Raw genomic sequence first — 20,622 nt, forward strand, 5'->3', positions numbered from 1 at the left:
GACTGCCCAAATAGTGACTGCCACTGGCCAGTGAAAAATCAGCGTGGTTTGAAATCATTTAGAAAGGATTGAAATAATCCTCTGAGCAGAAATTATTTTATTGATTAAGGACACTTCCTACCTAAAGGCTTACTCTCTCTCAACACCAATTTGGCAATCTCACTGCAAATAAGGCCTGGGGATGTGGCATCACACTGAACCTGGCAAGGCTCTATCTCGATGTCATTGCTTAACTGAATTAGCGAGACTGATAAGCATCAAAGAAGAAAGAGAATATGAGGAAAATGTCAGGGGTCATTATCCAAATCCAGAGAAAAACTTCTCAACAAAGATGTTATATGTGTTAAAAGATTCACGAAATCATGTATTGCCTGGACCCTCTTTCCTCTTATGCAGCAATCTTGCCTATAATACTTCATTTTCACAGCCTCTTACTATTGATAAAACTCCCATGAAGACTGGTCAGCTCGGCCAGTCTTTTAGTCCTGACAATGCTAGGCTGCTGGGGTTGACCTCTGCTTAGTTCATGCTCTTTGACTCAGGGGAGGAGGGGCATATAATAGACAGAACATTAGGGTGATAACCAGCAGCTCTGAGCTCTGGTTCTGGTTCTTGATACTAATTAGAAGTGCTGAGTTGAGCAAAATGACTGAGCTGTTTAGGCCTATGTGCCCTCACCAGTAAAGTGAAGGACTCCTTTCAAATCTAAAGTTCTGATTTTGTGAGTCTTGTCTGGCTGGTTTTCTTGGTTAGAACACGGGTTTAATGAGGTTAACATCATAAATTCAGTTCTCATACAAAATAAGATGGCCCTGTATAGTGCTTCACACCTAGTACTTGCTCAACAAATATTTGTTCAACGAATAAATGTTTGGTATAGAGAAAAACTCTATTTCAGAGTCAAAGATTCTAATTTAGGTCACAATGGAGAGCTGCCAAGAGAGACCACAGGACTTAGTACCAATGCATCTGAGTCCCTGGGCAAAATAATCCAAAACATGGGTCTCGCTAACGTTGAGTCAGTGGTGTTACTATAGCGAGTTGTGGTATAAGAACAAGGTCACCATTTGTTACTCCTCAAATCAGCTGAGAGTGTTCTTCCTAAAACCTTCGTCCAAAAAGACATTAATCCTAAGAGAATTCCCCGAATTTAAGATTACACAAGTAGTTCGTCAAATCCTCACAACATTCAACTGAGGTATGAAATGTGCAGATACTTTTCTCACCACTTTTCATATTGGAAAAGGCCTGCTTCCATGGCAGACCACCCCAGTTCCTACAGCTGTAGAAAGCAAGTTCACCAGTATTAAAGCTTGAGCCACTATCTCTTCGGAAAATATTTGAGTGTTGACTTTGTCCATGTGTAGGACACCCAGTGATTTCGGTGGCAAGCACATGCCATAATTTTGCCTCAGCTAATGAGAATCATGCCACAAAAGGACATGTAACGTTATAAATTAAGTGACAGTACTATCAACCACCTGATCAGGGGTCGGGTATACTATATATAATTTGAATTCTTTAGCAATACTTAAAAAACTAACCAAAAAGAGGGAGATGAAGGATCAAACATTAGAACAAACAATCTCAGGTCATAAATGTTCTCTAATATCTTCGATTTGCTTCCAGCATCTAGGGTTTTGTTTTGTTTTCTTTTGTTTTCAGTTCCATGACTGTTTTGTGTTCCCCTTTTCCTCTCCTTCTAGAATCTGGCCAAGTACAGATGCAGAGGGTGAAACACACTCGCAGAGTGCTGACAGAGCTCCCCTTATGGCCCACAGAACAGATCTACTGAGTCTCATATCTCCTGTTCATCAGTGACAAGTAAACACTGGTTTTATTTTAGTAGCTCCGTTGTCGTTCCACGGGCAGCTGTCCTTACTGCACACAAGCAGCCCCTCTTTTCAGGGGATTATAACTCAACCATCAAAATACCAAAATATGCTCTGGTTTGAGACTTGGTGTACAGAGTCCCAAGCCCTGGGATGACTGTGGTTTACTTCCAAATTTAAGAAAATATTGAGTTTTGTAGGTTATTTATTTACTGTTTTCAAATATGTTTTGAGAGTCTTTTAAACTTTCCATAGGAAAATGCGCTAAAAAAGACATGCCATTTTAGTATGTTTAGTAATTCATTCTGAATTTCAGCACGCCACTGAAAGGACCCAATGGTGGGAAAGAAAGAGTTTATTTGCTTGCTTGCTTTATCATCTATCTATCTATCTATCTATCTATCTATCTATCTATCTATCTATCTATCTATACATTTATACCAGATACAGATGTTTTGACCACTTGGGTCCTCGTCAGTGTTCAAAATATTGGTGTGTTGTAACATAATCAAATAAAGGTGTTAACTTCTTTGTTTTGTCCTTTCAGCGATGTGCAGAATGGATTAATGAGTTTTTGTTTTTGGCCCTTGTATAACTCAAAATCTCGTTTTAACTTAAATAAATTAAGTAAGTAATTAGTTTGTAATATGGCCTAATCACCTTTGGTATTTTGAAACAAACACACAAAAATGGCTGTTGCACATTTGTACTTAATTACTTCCATATAAAATACCCATGTGGATTTTACTACAGGTGACATAAATTTCAAATCTCAGCTTTGTTTGTGATAGAAAACCTGGGCAGTGATATTGTGTGGATTCTGTACTCTTACCTACTATTTTCCTCAAGAAAGGCAGTCTATAAAACCACATTCTTGCTCTTTTAATTGGCAAAGGGAAGCACTTTTCAAAAACTCTGGAGAATAGGTTACTGCCTACAGAGGCTCAAAGGATGTTAATAATAAAAAAAAGTATCATTTCTAGAATTTCTGCAGTGTTCAATTTTTGCTGTTGGAGTCTGAACAATTCTTGTTTGCATACATGTCTATCTGGAGATTGCTCCTGGTGATTAGGACAGCCTTATGGAAATCCTTCCACATGAATATACTTAACAGAGCAAAAAATCTTGCTACATCTCTAATGTAAAGGGGGGAAAGACTTTTTAACAACTGTGTAATTGTGAGTTCTAGTCTTAAAGGAACTTTCTTGGCTTCAATTTCTTCCACCCTCCCCCTTGGATACTTAATAATCAAAGTATATGCCAAGAAACTAATGATGCAAACCAGAGTATTGCACATGAACTTGGAGCACTTTCCCACTGTGTGGTGTGTGTAGTGTGACCAAGATCGGACCCAGAAAGTCAATGATGGGAAATAGACAATACAACATGATGTACAGCAAGGTGCCACTACCCTGGGGAGACCCATTTCCTACCCTTTATATATGTGTATAAAAAGCCCCAGTATAGATTCTGATGTTTCTTGGCAAAGCTGACAACAAGCTGCAAAAGGAAGAAGGATCGAACCTTCATTAGTAAGCATCCAGGTCATTTGCTTGGCATGAACCCACTGCCATGTTAGCCGTACACCTCACTGTTCTCTTCGTGATATCTGCTATTATCATGCATTTGCAATACCTCTTGAGTTCTGATACAGAAACTTAAGCACAAATAAAAATTTTCCCTCATAGATATCACTTACTTTAGCACTCAATCACACTTTTCTTCGCATGTTAGACCTGAGAGATCGTCTCCTTTAGCTTTCTGACTCATGCGAATCCATCTAACTCAGTGCTGCATCCCTTGTCAGTTGTGGCCATTCATTTACTTAGTGATGCCTTATACGTAGTAGGCGCTCAATAAACGTGTGCTTTCCAGAATGGAACTAACCTCACTGAAAGGGAAAAGGGAATATACAACATAGTTCTAAGTAAACTTGAAGGAGGACTAATAGATCTTGAGTATATTAAAAAAAAAAAATCAAGCAGTAAAAACAGTTGGGTTTTGATACAGCTTCCCAAGGGAAGTAGGGGAAGTTTCACTACTCAGGGCATTTTAAACTAGAATAGACAAAACACTAGTGGGGTATGTTGAAATAAAATATGCGTAGTCCGTCTGTGAATTAGTGTTTACTTTCAATATAATTATAAGTGAAGCAACACTGTAATGGGAATTTTTCATACACATGAAAGCTATGGCTACTATGTTTCCACATCGACCATATGTTGCACATATTGGTTGGTGTGGATGTGTGTCCCTACTGCCCTCTAGTGGATGAAATGTAGGACCTACCTGATCAGACAGATTTAACAAGCTACTATGGCTTGTGGGTATATCAATCCTTAATCATTTAGGGTAGAAAGAAAATAGCTGTGTTGATGCATTTTCCATCAAATTATAAAATTGAAGGGCATTAAAAACAACAGAGTCAAACTCTGTAATTAAGACTGCCATTTAATGTTTGTTCGCACACGGTATTCATTTCTGTGTATCCCTGCCAAAGATCCATTGTGTAATGTTGTCCTCACATGACATTAAAAACACCAGTTCCCTGGAAAATGTAAAAAAGAAACCGTGCTGCCTTGAAATACATGGAGTACTTTTGGAAACAGAAAATTAATACAGATGCAGTAAGATAATTTGGAACACAAATAATGGCTAGAAGAAACTTGAAAATCAGGGCTGCTCCTTAAATCTGAGCAAGCATATTAGCAATCTATGGGTGGGCTGGCTGATTCTCAGACGAGGGCAGGCAAAATGGGCTTCGGAAGAGGGAAGCTGATTTGAAAAAGACTGACTAAACACACTCTAACCTATAGTAATGGGGCAGGAAAATAAGTCTAACCACACACTTGGTACAGTGGATATATATTTAATTCTGTCATATTGAGGCTGCTTTTCAGGTGCAGAATACAGATTACAGATGCTCTGCTCCACTAAGGAAAGACATGAATCTGTACAGTTCTTTAGCATTTTGTCATTAAGACATGGGATAAATCCGAAGGCAGTTCTCTTTGTATAATATTTATTATTTTAAAGGATTTAGACTTCAAGCACTAAATTTAGTCTCGAAGTTAGCATGTAAAATAATTCTAGAATACTGAGAGAAAACAATTTTACAATCTGAGTTGCAAAAACAACTGATATACTGAGTAGAATAAATGAAATCTGAATGAAGAGAAATGTATCCTATAAATGCTGAGTGCGGTAGGCCAATGGCCATTGCTACAAATGTGGAGAAAGAAATGAACTAATTCTTTAAATATCACAAATTGTTAGATGCTGGTGACGTGGGGCTAGATGAATATTTGAGGGGAGGGAGATCTGGATGGGTATGGAGCCAGATTGCTCCCTTTGAGTGAATGACAATTTTCACTGTACATCATTTGTTAAAGAAGCGATGGTTTAACAGCCAACGGTAGATTCAAGAGAACTTCTCGTGAACTTAAAAAAAAAAAAAAAAAAAAAAGGCAACCTAACTAGACCTAACTAGATAAAGGTGAAAAAATAACATGAAATCTCTGATTACCTGAGTGAGCTAGAAGAAAATCTGACCCAATAAATATCCTGGAAGCTAGGTGTTCATCTCAACCAGATTTACTGCACAGCAATTAGCATCTCTTTAGACAGATGACTGGAAGCCCCAGGAGAGCCGGGGGTAAGCAGTATGGGCCACAGGGAAGAAATACAGCCAATTTCCTACTTAGCACCACGGACAGAGCTGTCAGCAGAAAGAAATATCCTTGGAGTTATCCTTGGAGTTAAGAGAAACACAAATAAATCAATGCTGCATTTTAAAGATGCTTCTTATCTCCAGTATGACTGGCTTGTGGGATTGTGTTGGAATTGTATCCCGCTGCCTCCCCACAGTGCAGCCACTGGAGCTGAATAGGACTAGCTCGAAATAAAAAGGTATCTTGCCCACCTGTGCACATACATGGAGGAAGGCAAGGTTGATATGATACAAGAGAACATTGTCTCCTTGACCTTTCTCTGTCACTTTCTGGTTTGAGGAAAAATCATAGTCCTCTGAGGAATAATACTTAGGTTTTCCCAAGAAAAGATAAGTCCATTTATATTTCAATCTTAGAATCTCTAGGGTGCGGAGCTTGCTATGGGGCAGAACTAAGGAAAGAGAATAAGTCAAGACAAATTTAGAAGGAAGTCAAGAACCTCTATTCCATCTCTTGTCATAGCAGATCACAAATGAGACTCTCTCTTTCCTCTCAGTTCCAGTCTTTACAGAGCAAAAGGCACTGTTCAATTTTGTAACTGAATAACAGAATCTAGGAAATTAATGCTACCCTGCTCACACCTGAACAGTGAGTGGGTTTCTTTTTCGGCCCTGCTGAAGCTTGATGTAGAGACCTAGTTTTACAAAAGAAAGTATCCTGGCATAAATTATCTGGCATTAAATCTTATTGTCACTTGCTGAAAATTTGGAGTCTAAGCTTTTTCTATTTGATTGTTAACAAGAAACTTAACATTTCTAAAAGAACCTGATTGCAGGGCACTTCTGGGTGGCAGTTTTAATCATTTTTTAGGTTTTTCTTTTATATCTTTTGTTTCTTAGACCTTTATGCCCACAAGGCACTTTAGGGAGGTTATAAGAGGAGTTGGAACCTAAAATTTCTGTTGGCTCGCTACTCATATTCACTGAATGGTAAAGTCCTCACTTTAAACCCCAGCAAGACAAGATAAGCTCTGTTTGCCCAGCAGCCTTTCAGAGGCATTAAGGGTAAGAGAGAAGGTAAGTAATTCACCATGCGTCCCCATTTCTATAATGGGGAAGGACGTCTTGATACATTTACAGTACTCCTCTGGGGATATTTCATCAGTTATACCTAAACTCTAATGGACAATAATTGATTTGAACTTTCCACTTAGCACAGAGCTGTAAACAGCTTCACTGCAGACGGCAGCAATGAGCCGATGTTTAGTAAAGTGGAGAGAGATTCAGAAAACTTTTGTACTGGGTCAGGCTGTAGCCTAACAGCTTTTGTATCCAGGGAAGAAACAGTTTGTCCTCCTGGTTTTAATAGCTGGGCTAATAGAGTTTCGAGCCTGCAGTAGGTATAGGTTATCTTCTGAAGGCGTTTCATTTTAACCCCTCACTATTATGATGGGTTTATAACCCAGCCATAAAAATGCACTGCCGATTTAGACATACATCAGGACACACTCAAAATTTAACTTTCAGAATGCTAACTTCCTGATGAAGGGAAAAGTAAGACGTGAAAGTTGTTTTAAGACTATAGCTGTTATTTGTTTGTTTGTTTGTTTGTTTGTTTGTTTATTTTTGCATTCTCTGTGGTTGGGAACCTCTCAGGGAAAACGTTCCCCCTCCTGCAATGTCCCTCAGCTGGGCCACATGACTCTGTCTCCCTGCCCTTCCTACACACCTCACTTAGTTTCTGACCAATCCTAGTGCAATCTCTCACAGAACGACTCCAAAGGCTGCTCTTCTGCAAGGCATGGGCTGAGCATCTATTCCACAGCTTCTTCTGCAGCCCCCTCTCTGGCCCTGTTGAATTTGGAAGTAGATGAAATTTGGAGGACTCCTTATTCTATTTAAATCAGTTTTTCTCCGCCTCCCCCTCCCCCCAAGGCATGACAGCAGGGTCAAAAATGGGGGAAAAAAAAAAAAAGAAAATGGAAGACTAATTATGTTTTGCTTAGACCACTGCATCTTCTGCTCAAACTGTGGCTTTCCTACCTCATCCCGGGGATTTCTCACAAAGGGGTTCAGAGTGCACTTGGCAGCCGCTCTAAGATGACAAAGGGCAGAGAGAGGCCCCTTTGGTTTGCTGCTGCCTCTTCTCTGATGTCAAAGATCTGAAAACCTCTTGGCAGTGAAGAAGGACCTTATATAACCACCACTGAGAGCTTCGTAAAAGTCATTTTAGTCTGATGTGTGAGAAACACACAGCGAGAAGGTACATTTTGTAACTCTGTCGCTACCTGTCATTACTCATCTTATGTGAGTTTGACATAGAATATGAATTTTCTGGTAATTCAGCTGATGAGATTGTAAGAGCAAAGACATTTCATTGTCAGAAAATAGATTTACCTTCCACCCCCAATTGTGGCTCTCTTCCTAGAAATCTACAGGAAAAACAGGACACAATCAGACATCTTGTGAGATGTTGTCCAGAATCTGAAATGGATTAAAATAAAACTAAACATAACTTGCTCCACTTGGCCCTGAAAACAACACTGCAGATTCCAGACATAAAGCCTAGTTCTGGTTTTGATTGTACCGCTGATAAGGTATGTAACACTAAGCAAGGTACTTAACCTGACGGAGCCTCAGCTTTCTTGTTTCCCATCTGAGGAGAATGATAACCTGTGCACTTATATTCATTCATATTCACAGTCATTCATATTCACTTACATTCATTTACTGATGAGATGAGTGAAATGATATGATAAGCGACCGGACAAAATATGTTATATATGCTTATTAAGGTGAGTCATGTTTAGAGTGGCATGACTGACGGATCGAAATTCACTGCATTTTGGCCCCTCCTGGGTAGAATGCGACATGGAAATGGCATTTTCTACTAATTGGCCGTAAGGGTCTAGCCCTACTATGTTCTTCTCCAGGTAAACCTTTTTCTTCCAGGGTCAAAGGGCACCATTTTAATATATGGTCTTTGAATCAAGTTTGGCATCTTCAAATTTGTTTTTACTAATGTTTAAAATTCATTGAGCTTTCAGTTGAGTCACCAAGACCATCTTTCAGCATCAAGCTTCCATGGGACACCCTTTAACCACAGCATTTTATACAGCGGTGCACAGTGACTTCAAATTATTTTCTCAGTGATCAACAGTTTAATCATTATCAGTCCGTGAGGTGTTTATATTGCAGATCATCACTGTATTGGGTTCAGCTCTCATAAATTTCACTAAGCATAAAATGTGCTTTCAAAATAAAATGATGACAAAAGTTAACAAAGAAGCGGATAACTTAAATTCACCCCATGTTTTATATCAACCTTGGGATTCAAAGTTCCATAATTAATGGAAATGGGAAAAGCTTAGAGAGGGTTCAGGGCAAAGGTCAAAGAACTTTCCCTCCTTCCTGGTCCAAAATATTTTAAGAGGTGATTTTGATAATGGTTATCAGTAAGATGATGTGTTAATAGATGTTCTTTGTCTATAATTCAGATTAAACATTTAAAAAGGGGGCTTAAGAAGATCAGGGATTTGGTTTAGTGATAAAATTCTGACATATTTCAAGAGATGTTAAATCCTCATATGGAATACTGTGATGTCCTTTTATAAGTTTTATGAAACACATTTGGTCTCCTTTTGTCTAACAATTTAGGTAAAGTATTGCTGGAAGGCAGGGCAGATGAACCAAATGAGTTCTAGACTTTGGTTTTTTATAAAGTTAAAATTGAGTTGTATAGCTTCTCTGGAAATACTCTTTCACAAAAAGCCTCTGTATGATCCGATGACTTAAACACCCTACATGCCAAGTTAACTATGGTCATAGGGAACCAGTCTCACGAATTGTTTGATCCCATTATTGATCAGTCCTTATAAACGCTTGGCAGAGGTCAAGGACGCAAAGCTAACACCTGTAGAACAAATAAGAGATTTCCCTGCCTGCTTTTAAAAATGACATTTACTGATTTTTTTCTTTATAGTATTCAGCTGGATGCAGCCATATTATAATTGTCATATAATAACTTTAATTCAGGGACACATCTTTTAAAACAATGTATTATTCAGCAACCTTAGGTAAGCATGCAATTTAGGAGTGGAAAAGATATACACAGAGACAAGTAATCATAGATACAAAGCATGGTGAATTTCCGTGCCATGCACTTCACACCCCAACTCATCTCGCAGGGAAACTAGAGAAGGGGCAGAACCATTTCTATTATGATAATTCACAAAGGGAGGCCATATAGATATGCATGCAAAGTCTCTCCCCACCTCTCCATTTACATGCCAGGATTTCAACTCTGCGACACTGAGTCCCTTCATTTAGCCAATTAGTCTTTCCAGCTTCATGTAGTGCACGCCAAGAAGAAGGAGAAATAGAAGTGCTGACGTTCACTGCTTTGAAAGTTGCTATTCTAATGCCAAAGCTGCCTCTTGAGCAATTTCCAGAATGTATTAACATGGGAGCAAAGCTCTATTCCTAAAGACACGCAGGGATCACATTATGCAGGGGAGCCCCCCTTCGACATGTCACAATTGCACAGAATCTCCTCCATCTCTCACAAGGCCTTAACAGTTGTAGTTAGCACGGGCTCAAGCTTATGGTCCTTACTCGGGCAAAACCTAGGAGGTCTTCCTGAAGAAAAGGGGCCAATTTAAAAATATTTAGCAAGCAAGGCACGGCATGTTTTCTGGACCATAGCTTTGGCCAAGTCTTTGCATGGCTGGACTGAGGAAAATCAGTCAAGTTCCAAAGCAAACCTGTCTTTCAGTTTAGGTTAGAGTGAAGGAGTCTTCAGTTTCAGTCTTTTTTTTTTTTTTTAAGCCAACTAAGCCTAGGTTCAATTTAATTATTTTAATGTGACATGCAACCCCTAGCATGTTCCCTCAGTATTAAGGACCAAGTTGAAAGGAGTTGATATTTAAACGAAATACAAATATGCATCTACCCTTGCAAAATTGTGTAGCCATATTTCTCCAAGTGCCGTCGTACACTGGTGATTCTGATATTTAGCAGGCAGTAAGAAGTTACTATGAAACATTCAGAACTATTCGTTTCCCTTTTTCTGTTGACCATCCTGGCCACAGCTCAGTGGTAGAGATTTTAATACCACCCTCTCCTTTTTTCTCATCAACGGATTTACACAAGTCAGTTTGTGTCAGCCTGGCTACTGGAAATTCAACCTTTCTTTGCTTAACTCATGACATTTGCAAGAGGTGATTAGATAAGTGCTTCACTGAGGCAGCATAGCACAATGGAAGAAACACTTGACCATGATCACAGACCCCTATGCCCAAGTACTGGTTCTTCTACAAGTCATCTCTGCTTACTTGGACCACTTTCCTCTTCTTGGCCCCCTTTTCTCTGTACACAGAATTTGGATATTGGCTGAGATGATCCTGCAAGGTTTCTTCAAGCTCGTTGCTATTGTTTCTGTAAAAAAAAAAAAGCCTTCTCCAAAATGTCCTTTCTGTCTTTGGCTTCTGCAGTTTCCCAAAATCTTGGCTCATCCTTATCCCTTCAATTATTCCCTCAACATTGCTGTTCTATCTCCCTACACGTATTCTGTCCTTCAAAAAGGCACTATCTTAAGGCTCATAGGTTTTCTTTCTATATCCATGCATTTGGGGGGAGAGGCGAGGCCGGTGGCGGGAGGGTCGCGCTCATCTCCCTTTTCCTATAACCTACCTCTCTTAGTTAGGGTTAATTAAGTTAACATAATTAACACTTCCTCTTTAGAATATCTCTGATTAGAAGTTCTGCTAGCACCTCAAATTCCATATAGAGCATTCTCTATTTTATTTGAAATTATTCTATCTAAATTCCATATAAACACAGCCTATGGCACCATCCAATGCTCCAAACTTCTGGTAAACTCTCACATTTTAAAATATTTTGTGTCTTATATATAGCCAATTATCAAATCTAGAAAATTTCTTATGATGAATGATCTTAACTCAAATAAATATATATTTTTTTACTATTATTTGGCCATCTCCTGGTCACACTGTACCTAAGGTTTGAAAATTGTCTCTTTATGCCAAACATATTCTCAGTGGTTTGACTGTCACGGTTACCTCTTCAGTCCTCCAGTGAATTTCTATCATCCTACTTCACATCAATTGTGAATTCCAAACTCCCAGCACTGAAAGCCCTCTGTAGATTTGCTCATCTGACCTGTCAGAAAATGATGCCACTAAGGCCCACCTATATCCATCCGCTAAGCACTTCCCCTTTGTCTTCTGGCTTCATCTCATTGAAAAGTCTTCCCTTGAAGTGGGAAAAGTCCATTTCTGAACCTTTCCCTCATATGCCTGAATCTGTGGAATAATCCTTCATGCAGTAAAGAACACCTTTCCTTCCTTCAAAATATAACTTAGACCCTGCCTGCTCGGTTAGAGAGATTTCCAAGACCACCATCAGCCAATTGCTAACCCTCTAAAGGTAAAAAACCACTCCATCTGCTTAACCATATTTTAAAAAATTTACTGTATTTTAAATCTATATTGTAGTTGCTTATAAATTCCACTGATGGTAGAAAAAACATAGTGGGCGCTCAACGAATACAGTTTGATTAATTTGTTGCCTTGCAACTTTAGGTCTCAATTTCAAATAGCTATATCAAAAAAAAAACAAACAAACTGTATGGTTTTGTTACCTTAAGACATATAAAATCATTTAGGTTTCCTGATTTTTGAGAACCATCGACTGCTATGCATGTGGTAGGTATCAGTAAACACTTGTTGAATAGGATTAAGGAGGAATCATCTTAAATAGTTTACTCATGGAGGAGGGAGTAATCAGAAGAAGACTATTAACATAAATATTCCATAACAGTGTTGAAGTGTAATAAAAAAATAATACCCAAATGAGAGTTTCTCAGATTTCTCGCATCCTCTTGATTATTTAATATTATATTGATAAAAATATACTTTTAAAAATAGCTTTGATTTTAAAACACTACATTTACACACTAAGAATTAGACACTGGCAAAATCTCGTCGTCTGATTTATTTCTCTGTAATATATCTGTCTTGAGAACATCAGCAGGAATACACCAAAGAAATATGTCCCTCACGGGATCAACTATATAAAAAGACAGAACACATCATCAGCACAAAAATCATTATCCATCTAATTTCTCCCATTCTAGATGGCTCCGGTGAGCCCCTCCATCATTACTGACTAGGGTTAAGATAGACTTTAATGGATTAATTAAACCAAAGCAGGGCTGCATTGCAGACCAAAGAGAAGATCCTGCCACAGACAAGGCAACAATCCTGTTCTTTCATTCAAATGTGCAAGATTTGGCAACCCCCAAGTGTTGTACATTTACCCTTCAAAGTAGTCTCCAAAAATAAATTTTGGTGTCTGTTGTCTGGGTCTTTCCCTTAGCATTCATCAAAATCTAATACTCGGGTGCTTATCAAAATTTATCATGTAAGAAATTAAATGTTAACACCTCTTTTTCCTTCAGGAATGTGGGGAGCATCCAGAAGAGAGGTGAAGCAATAGAGGCAGCATGGCTATTTCGGTAACCAAGAAGCACGAACTAGGGGAGAGGTTATTGTTTGAAATGTGACTCTGAGAGAGGGTCAAAACACAGAATATTCACAAAGACCTCAAAGGAAGAAGTGTCCACAGTCAGAAAGTCACTAGGGACACGCCCAAAGGCAGCTCTCCTAATGGAAACCTTGAGAATTGTTCATTTAAAGAGGATTTTGAAATTGAAATATACGCGAAGAAGATGATAATCCGAAGGGCGCAATTTAGGGTCTTTTTCTTGTAAATGGAAGGAAAAAACAAAAAGGAGAAGGGAAAAAAACCAAAAACCACAACTCAGAAGTACTGTACCATATGGGCAGTTTATTCTCTCTTTCATAAACCAAATCAACATATTAATGACATAAAAACCTACTTTCCTGATGGGGACAGTCAAGCTCTATCACCACAACATTAAATATGCAGGTATTAAAAGAACAAAAAACCCCACCAGAAACATCTCGCTCTGAGAATGGTGAGGCTGACTGAGGCAGACTGTGTCATTCACACCAACCACACTCCACAAGTCTGGAAAAGCGTATACAAAGCTAGATTGGAACTAGCAGGACTCATTTACACCAAAGAGAAAGTGCCCTAAAGGATTCCAGAAGCGGGGATCTGGGCAGCTTTCAGTCTCTTTTTTTGGAATGGCAGAAGCAGGGCAGGTTCCTCTGGGGGTCAGGTTGGCACCAGCATGTTGAGTCCCAGTGTCTAAATGATAAGTCATTGAAATAAAAAGGCATCTGTTTCAATGGTTGCCCTGAGTTTTAAAAACAAGTACAAGTTCACAGGCTCCTAGTACAGTTCATTTGTGATCCCTGCATTAGGAGAAAGACTTGCACTAAGTTAAAACAATAGCATACCTCTTAAAAACACAAGTCATCTCTCGTGGGAGAGAAACAAATAGGGAGTTGGAAGGCTTTTCTACCTTAGTGATTATTTAATCAAGTCATTTTGTAAATGAGGAAACTGAGGACTGGCCAATCGATGGTCACAGAGTTAATTATGTAGCTGGCAATTTTATCAGTAATGAGTCCACAGATGGATTCAGGACTATCAGTGACGCAACAGAACTGGGTCCTGAAGCCCTTTTATTTGAACAATGAATATGCACACATATACACGGACAGGGAGAGATCTATGGTATAGGTATGTATATATAAAATGTATTGCCGGGCAGTAAAAATAGGACCCTGTGTTGTAGCATTGTCACTGTCACGGTCAAGAAGCCACTGGCTAGATTCATTTGACAAATATTTATTGACAAATATTTATTGAATTTTAACTATGTACAAGTATTGTGAAAGTAAAAAGTATATGATCAGACATACTTGTGCTGTTTCAAAGACTTTATACTATAGTTGTTCCACATCTGCAACACACACATACCACCTAAAATAATCGAGTAGCCAAACTCATTCTCCTTGGATGAATATAAAACGTAATTGCTACTTAATTTTAAATCAGGAGAGAAGGCATAAACTCTTTTTGTATTTAAGTCAGAGATGACTGAAAGTAATTTGGAATGTTTCTAGTACCCCAAATCTAAAAGTTGAGCCATTGATTTCAGCAGTTCTGTGCATCTGAATATGTTTTCCCCTTCAGAATCTACCCCAAATTCACTGGGCTCTCTGGGCTGTGCTTCTCTGCTTCCACTCTGTCTCTGAGAGGGTATTTAGGACACGAGGGTGGAGCTGGGGATAAAGCAAAGAACCTGGATGAGCTGTGCAATCTATCAGCTCCAACACACTACCTAATCTCCAAGTCATTTCACTTACAGTTATATTTTAGTATATGGCAGAGAGAGTATAGTCATTTCCTTTGAAATGAACAAAAATTGAGCGGCTTAAACCTAATTGATATGATTGGTTCGAGTAATCTGGTTATGAAGAAAAATCACTAATATTAAGCTTAAGACAAAAGAAATGATCATGTCACCATGGCATTTCTCTTAAAAGGAAGGGAGAAGTAACATCTGAGTGCCTACCATGCTTCAGGTACTATGACAGGGGATTTACACATATCACCTCATTTAATTCTTATAAAAATCCTCTAGAGTAAAAATTATCCCCATTTCTTCCAGTAAAGAAATTGAGGCACAACAAGATTGTGGTTTGATCAGACTCACAAAGTAGAAAGTAATTTATGGCACTCATATACGAATCCAGGTTTGTCCATCTACAAAGCTTGTGTTTTTTGCCAAAGTTTGCTAAGAGGGAAATTCAAAGATAAAAGAACTATGAATGTCGTTGGGAATATTTTTAGTGAGTGTTTGCTATATGGTGCTAAATTGTGTGCAGAAGTTTATACAATATAAACACACATTTTCTGCCACCTTGACATTTAAATATGCTAACATGAACAAACTGACACTGGACCCACCACAAAGAATTATTAATGTAGTAAATTCAAATGACTCATGTATAAAAGGCTATTTTTTTTTTCAGTTGCAGAAGACAGTCTACTAGGATATTGCAGGCTTCTGTGCAACTAATGCTTAAAAGAAACATAAACAAAACAAACAAGAATCCCCAAACATTTTCAATACCAAAAAAAAAAAAACCAAAAACCATGCAGAATTCCCACAAAGACCTAGCATAGTCAATTCTCCATTAATTGCCAAAAGATAGGGATTTATCCTCAAAAATATTTAAGGTGAGCACATAGTTTGTGCATTAAGGATTTGTTTTCAATCCAGGGTCGACATTATCACTGTCTCTGCTTACCTTGTCTTCTGTAAAGTGTGGAAAGGGAAAAGGTTTGAGTTTTTCTTCCACATATGCAGGCTTAGCTGTGGGGAAAGGTTGTTTAAATAAAAACACCGAGTTTCTTTCCTAGTGGTAGGCTCGAGCATCAGGAGATCCCCCTTCTCTCTGCACGCCACCATCCACACACACACACCCCCCAGTTCAAGCTTCCCGATTAGTTTCATGCGGGGTAGAAAAAGAGAGGCAAGAAAAAAAGAAAGTGGGAAAGGGTGTAGAAGAGGAAGAAAGAGGAAGAGGTAGGAAGACTGTCTGAGGAAGCAGTGTCGTTCTCCACAGTGCCCGGAAAGTGAAAGTATGCAGAGCAGCTCGGAGAGCAGGGTGCCTCCCAGCTCCTCAGGGCTGGCTCTCTCCATCGGTTCCAGAACTCAAGCCCTCTGTGGCCAGGAGCGAGCTGGGAGAACGAAGGGGCTGGACAGGCGTTGGAGAGTGATACTACAGGGCTTTCCAGGCCCTTCGATAACACACATAAAAACAGCTGTTCGAGAAATATTCTAGGTTTCCAGAATATATTCAAATGTAAGGAAAAGGTGCATTCGAAGGTTACATGTGATGTAAGAATTATTTATTGTTTTTCATTATGTCACAATTATTTATTATCTATCTATGACACTGCAATCTTTCATTGCCATGTGATAATCAAGAGTTGACAACATGTCACTTTAATTGCTTTGTTAAAGAAAGAAAAAAGAGTGACTGAGGTAGATAGGAATTGTGTTGCAGTAATAAGGACAAGTGACTGACACCCCAAAAGCAACGGCAAAAACGTCAATAGTAAGGTTCTGAAATCATGGGTGTCTGTCTGATTTTTCCACAATCAGAACCGAAGGTGAAATTTAGGTTTGTAATAGTCCCGATAGATAATGTTGATGGATGGCTGCTGCAGTTTGATCTTTTCTGAATAAAATTCATGGTTGGGATTCCAAAGATTCACCCATGCTGGAAACAGCATTCACATTAGCTTTGTGGGCGAAGCCACGCGAGGGAGGGAAAAAGGAAACACTAGCACCCAAGATCTCCAGTCGTCTTCTACCACCTTGACACGGGTGAGCTGAAGGCCACGGAGAATAACGGATGTGCAGTCGTCTCTTTCTTATACAGACAGCAGAGGGGGCGGAAACCACACACTTGTATTTTGCTAATGTAAAAGTCCCAGTGGAAACATTAGCACTCAAAGACATTAATGTGGATTTGGGACACTCCCTGAAGGATTTTGATTCCATTAGAAAAAAAAAAAAAGACGGTGACAGATATAATCCTGCTTTGATATGTTTAATGCCATTTAAAGAGAAACTGCACTCATTTACCCCAGGCCGGGACACCAAGAGTTCAAAAAGTGAAATATCATTTCCCAGTGCAAAGAAAAAGCTTGGAGAATATTATGTGAAAATTAATTTGGCATGCTTCTTTGAAATTTTAGATTTCTGGGATGAGCAAATGGGTACAGTTTTCTTTTAACTGTTTTTGAACACCATGTGTTGAGAAGAAAACAACAGAATGGCAATTGCTCATCCAAAATGCTAACTTGTGGCATGGCACAGTCAAGATGGCCTGCCACAGCCAAAAAGCAGGTGTATGCTATGCCTCTCACTTCAGTAGCACGCGCGCCACATGTCCCTGCATTCAGCAACCTCTTGCGTTTGCTTTTGGAACCTTTCTGAGGGGGGACAGTAAACATGACTCAACAGAATGTCTAGCCTAGAAGGGACTGGCTCCTTCGGCTTTCTGCGAGACAGACTCTCTGATAAAGAACCAACAAAAAAACTGGAATAATGTATCTATTTTAGAATTCTTCGCTAATTCACGTCCTGTGACCTAGCACATAAGTGACTGGCTTCAGATCATTTTGTGTGGATGAAATTTAGGATCTAATCAGGTTGGAGAGTAATGGTGAAGCTTTTGTCTGGCTAGAGAGCATCTATTCAATCAGCTGTCTCATTTGGGCTGAGCACACAGTTAATGCAGCTGGCACAGATCATATGCACCTAACCTAAAAGCTTCGAGTAATAAACCCCTCACCCCTCAGGTCCGCAGATAAGCACAAAATATAGGATGCACAAAATGATTGGGTGTGCTGGGACGCCGGAGCTCCCCCAATCTGATGTTATAGATTTGATATTATGTTCGTTCCGGGAATTAAACGATTTTTATAGAGACATAGGTGTCATTCAACTACATAATAGTCCTATGAGGAAGAAGATGAGACAGAAAAAAAAAAAAGATTGTCCTTCTGTCCTGTAAGAGGCCGGATAAAGATGCTAAATTAAAAGTCATGACCACTTCTAAGCCAGGTGCCACTGGGAATGAAGTCCCAGGATATCTATGTTGCAGGGGTTGACCAGGGCTGAATATAAAGATGTAGATGGGGAATAAAATGACTCCTTTAACATAAAGAAATGCAAAAATCACTGTTTTATTCTATGGTTTTAATTAATAAATCAGTAACCATTTATTGAAAATCTACTATGTGCAAATCCTATGTGAACCAGAATTAGAGAAGAATAAAGCCTATAAATATTAAATTGGAAAAAGAATCCTTAAGTTTTACAGATATAATGATGTTCTCTGTAGGCTATCTTCTTAGGTGTAGAAGGGGATACCAATTGTGTATAAATACAATTTCTGTATTTATGAAGCTTACTGTGCAGTGGTAGGAGGAATGAGACACATAGAAATATACTCTAGTATAAGACAGTATGTAATCAGTGCCACCTATTAAAAAAAAATATGTTTTAACAGTTAAGAAGAAGCAAGACCTCCTGGCTATGGAACAACCCTTCCATAGACTTACTAAAGGGCTCAATGCACAAAAAGGTAGGAGTTTGGACCAAGCTTTAAGTCATCTAGCCATCAGTGTGCACAGAGGTTCAACTAGGCTGTGAGGGGAGAGATGTGAACTCTGTATCCACAACACCTCTCATACAGAGTTGTCTCGTAATTGATGTTTACCAAGAGCAAGCATGGATGAAAGAGGAGTCGATATGAGTGAGGGACTAGGTCAGTGGGTCTGCATCAGCCCGAGATAGTAAGATGATTAGAAATACCCCGTAAGAAGGCGGCATTATAACGAAATCGTTTCCTCCCCAGACTAGTGTGAAAAGTTTGGTCTTTTATCCTCTCCAGAGTGAAAGGGGGTACAGTTCAGGGCTTCATCCTTCCAACAGAGGGAAACACTTTGCCCACATAAAGTGCCCCTGGTGTGGGTATTACAGTGTCTTTCAAAACAGAAACAGAATAAATTACCTGATAACCCTTAAGGAGGGTGAGTCAGAATCCATGCTGCCTAGAAATAATGGATTTCGGGTACAGCAGATATATTGGGATCCATACAAGAAGGTAGGTTCCCATGCAGTAGGAAACAGAATTGGTTGTTCTGGCTTCTAGGTCTGAGTTCTATCTATAGAATTACCTTCTTTTTCAATTTTTTATTTCTTTTGGACACTCTAGCCCTTTATATCATGAATAGTGGCCTTCTGTCGTTGGTGCATGAGTGTGTGTGTGTGTGTGTGTGTGTGTGTGTGTCTTTTAAAGAGGGAGGATGGCATTACTGATGTGCTTTTGTAAAGGATTCAAGGCTGTCTGGGTCCTCAAAGAATGCAATTGAAAAAAAATACTTTTTCTTTGATTCAATGGTGCTTACATTTGGGCAGAGTTTTCTTTTTCTATCCTTAAATACAGTATTTGAGACAATCTGCCCACAAGGGAAAGCTTTTAGAGCTTCAAAAGTGTAGGCAAACCAAATCAGAACTAATCTCTGTGAAAATGGAGACTCAGGCACATGGAAAAAGTTTAGAAAAAGTCCAGAGAGGAGGCTACCCCACAAAACAATGTCTGACATCTCTCCTACAAGGTTAACTGGAGTAGGACAAATGAGGAAGGGGTACAGAGAGTTCCAGCCACCATATGCTCCACTGTCTCAACTCTGCCTGTATAACTTGGTCTGGGCCACCAGGGGGTCCAGTTGACTTAGTTGAAATGTGTCCTGTGAACATGATATCACTTATACGTGGGATATAAACCTAAAGGTAACAAATGAGCAGGACAAACAAACAGAGACTCATGGACATGGACTATAGGCTGGTGGTTACCAGAGACTATACAATAGTAGTTTACTATTAGAGTGAAGGGAGGAGTGGGGGGGGGAAGCGGGGAGGTAGACGGGGTAAAGGGGGTCAAATACAGGGTTTAGGGGGAGGGTGGAGTGGGTAAAGGGGATCAAATATATCGTAGCTGAAGGAAACTGGAATATACAGATGTCAAAGGATAATGTACACCTGAAAATTATATAATTGTATTAACCAATATTACCCCAATAAACTTAATTAAAAAAAAATATGTACTGTGATCTAACGACGTGAACCCAGAGGAGGCTAATAAAGTGAAATCTAGGCTAACTGGTGCTAAGGTGAAGTAGCCAACAGATAATCATTCAAAAAGGACTGACCAGATTAGTCTGCAGGGTATTCATAGTTTGTTTCCTTTCATCATCAGATTAAAAGCTATGCATTTTACTGGAAACAAAAATTAACTCTTAAAAAAAAAAAAAAAAGCTTGGCAAACTATAGACAGAAAGAGGGTAAAAAAATGACAGTGATCACCTTTGAACACTTGGTGCATGCCCGGCAGTTTTTCTTAATATGTGGATATCTTTACATATGTTATCTCATTTGGTCCTTGGGTCAACTATGAAAGACTGATACTTCATCCATTTTTTATACAGGATGCCTAAGGTTCAGAGAGGTTAGGTGACTATCCTCTGGTCACACAGCTAGTAGAGGCTAAACTGGGATTCAAATCTGAGCAGGAGGAC

The 20,622-nt window shown here is 39.2% G+C and overlaps 2 long non-coding RNA genes across 16 annotated transcripts in view; both read right to left on the reverse strand.

Annotated features, from left to right (window-relative positions):
• Nucleotides 1-20,622, reverse strand: part of LOC120586611 (uncharacterized) — a 696,355-nt gene that overhangs the window by 33,463 nt on the left and 642,270 nt on the right. The gene's annotated exons all lie outside the window — the stretch shown is intronic.
• Nucleotides 13,352-19,889, reverse strand: LOC120586613 (uncharacterized). Its single transcript, XR_005648761.1, has 2 exons — nt 15,774-19,889; nt 13,352-13,758 (listed from the first exon to the last, which is right to left on the reverse strand). It is a non-coding gene; the product is annotated as an uncharacterized LOC120586613 (long non-coding RNA).

Source organism: Pteropus medius, unplaced genomic scaffold, assembly GCF_902729225.1.
Source record: "Pteropus medius unplaced genomic scaffold, Ma_sr-lr_union100, whole genome shotgun sequence".
NCBI classification, from domain to species: Eukaryota; Metazoa; Chordata; class Mammalia; order Chiroptera; family Pteropodidae; genus Pteropus; species Pteropus medius.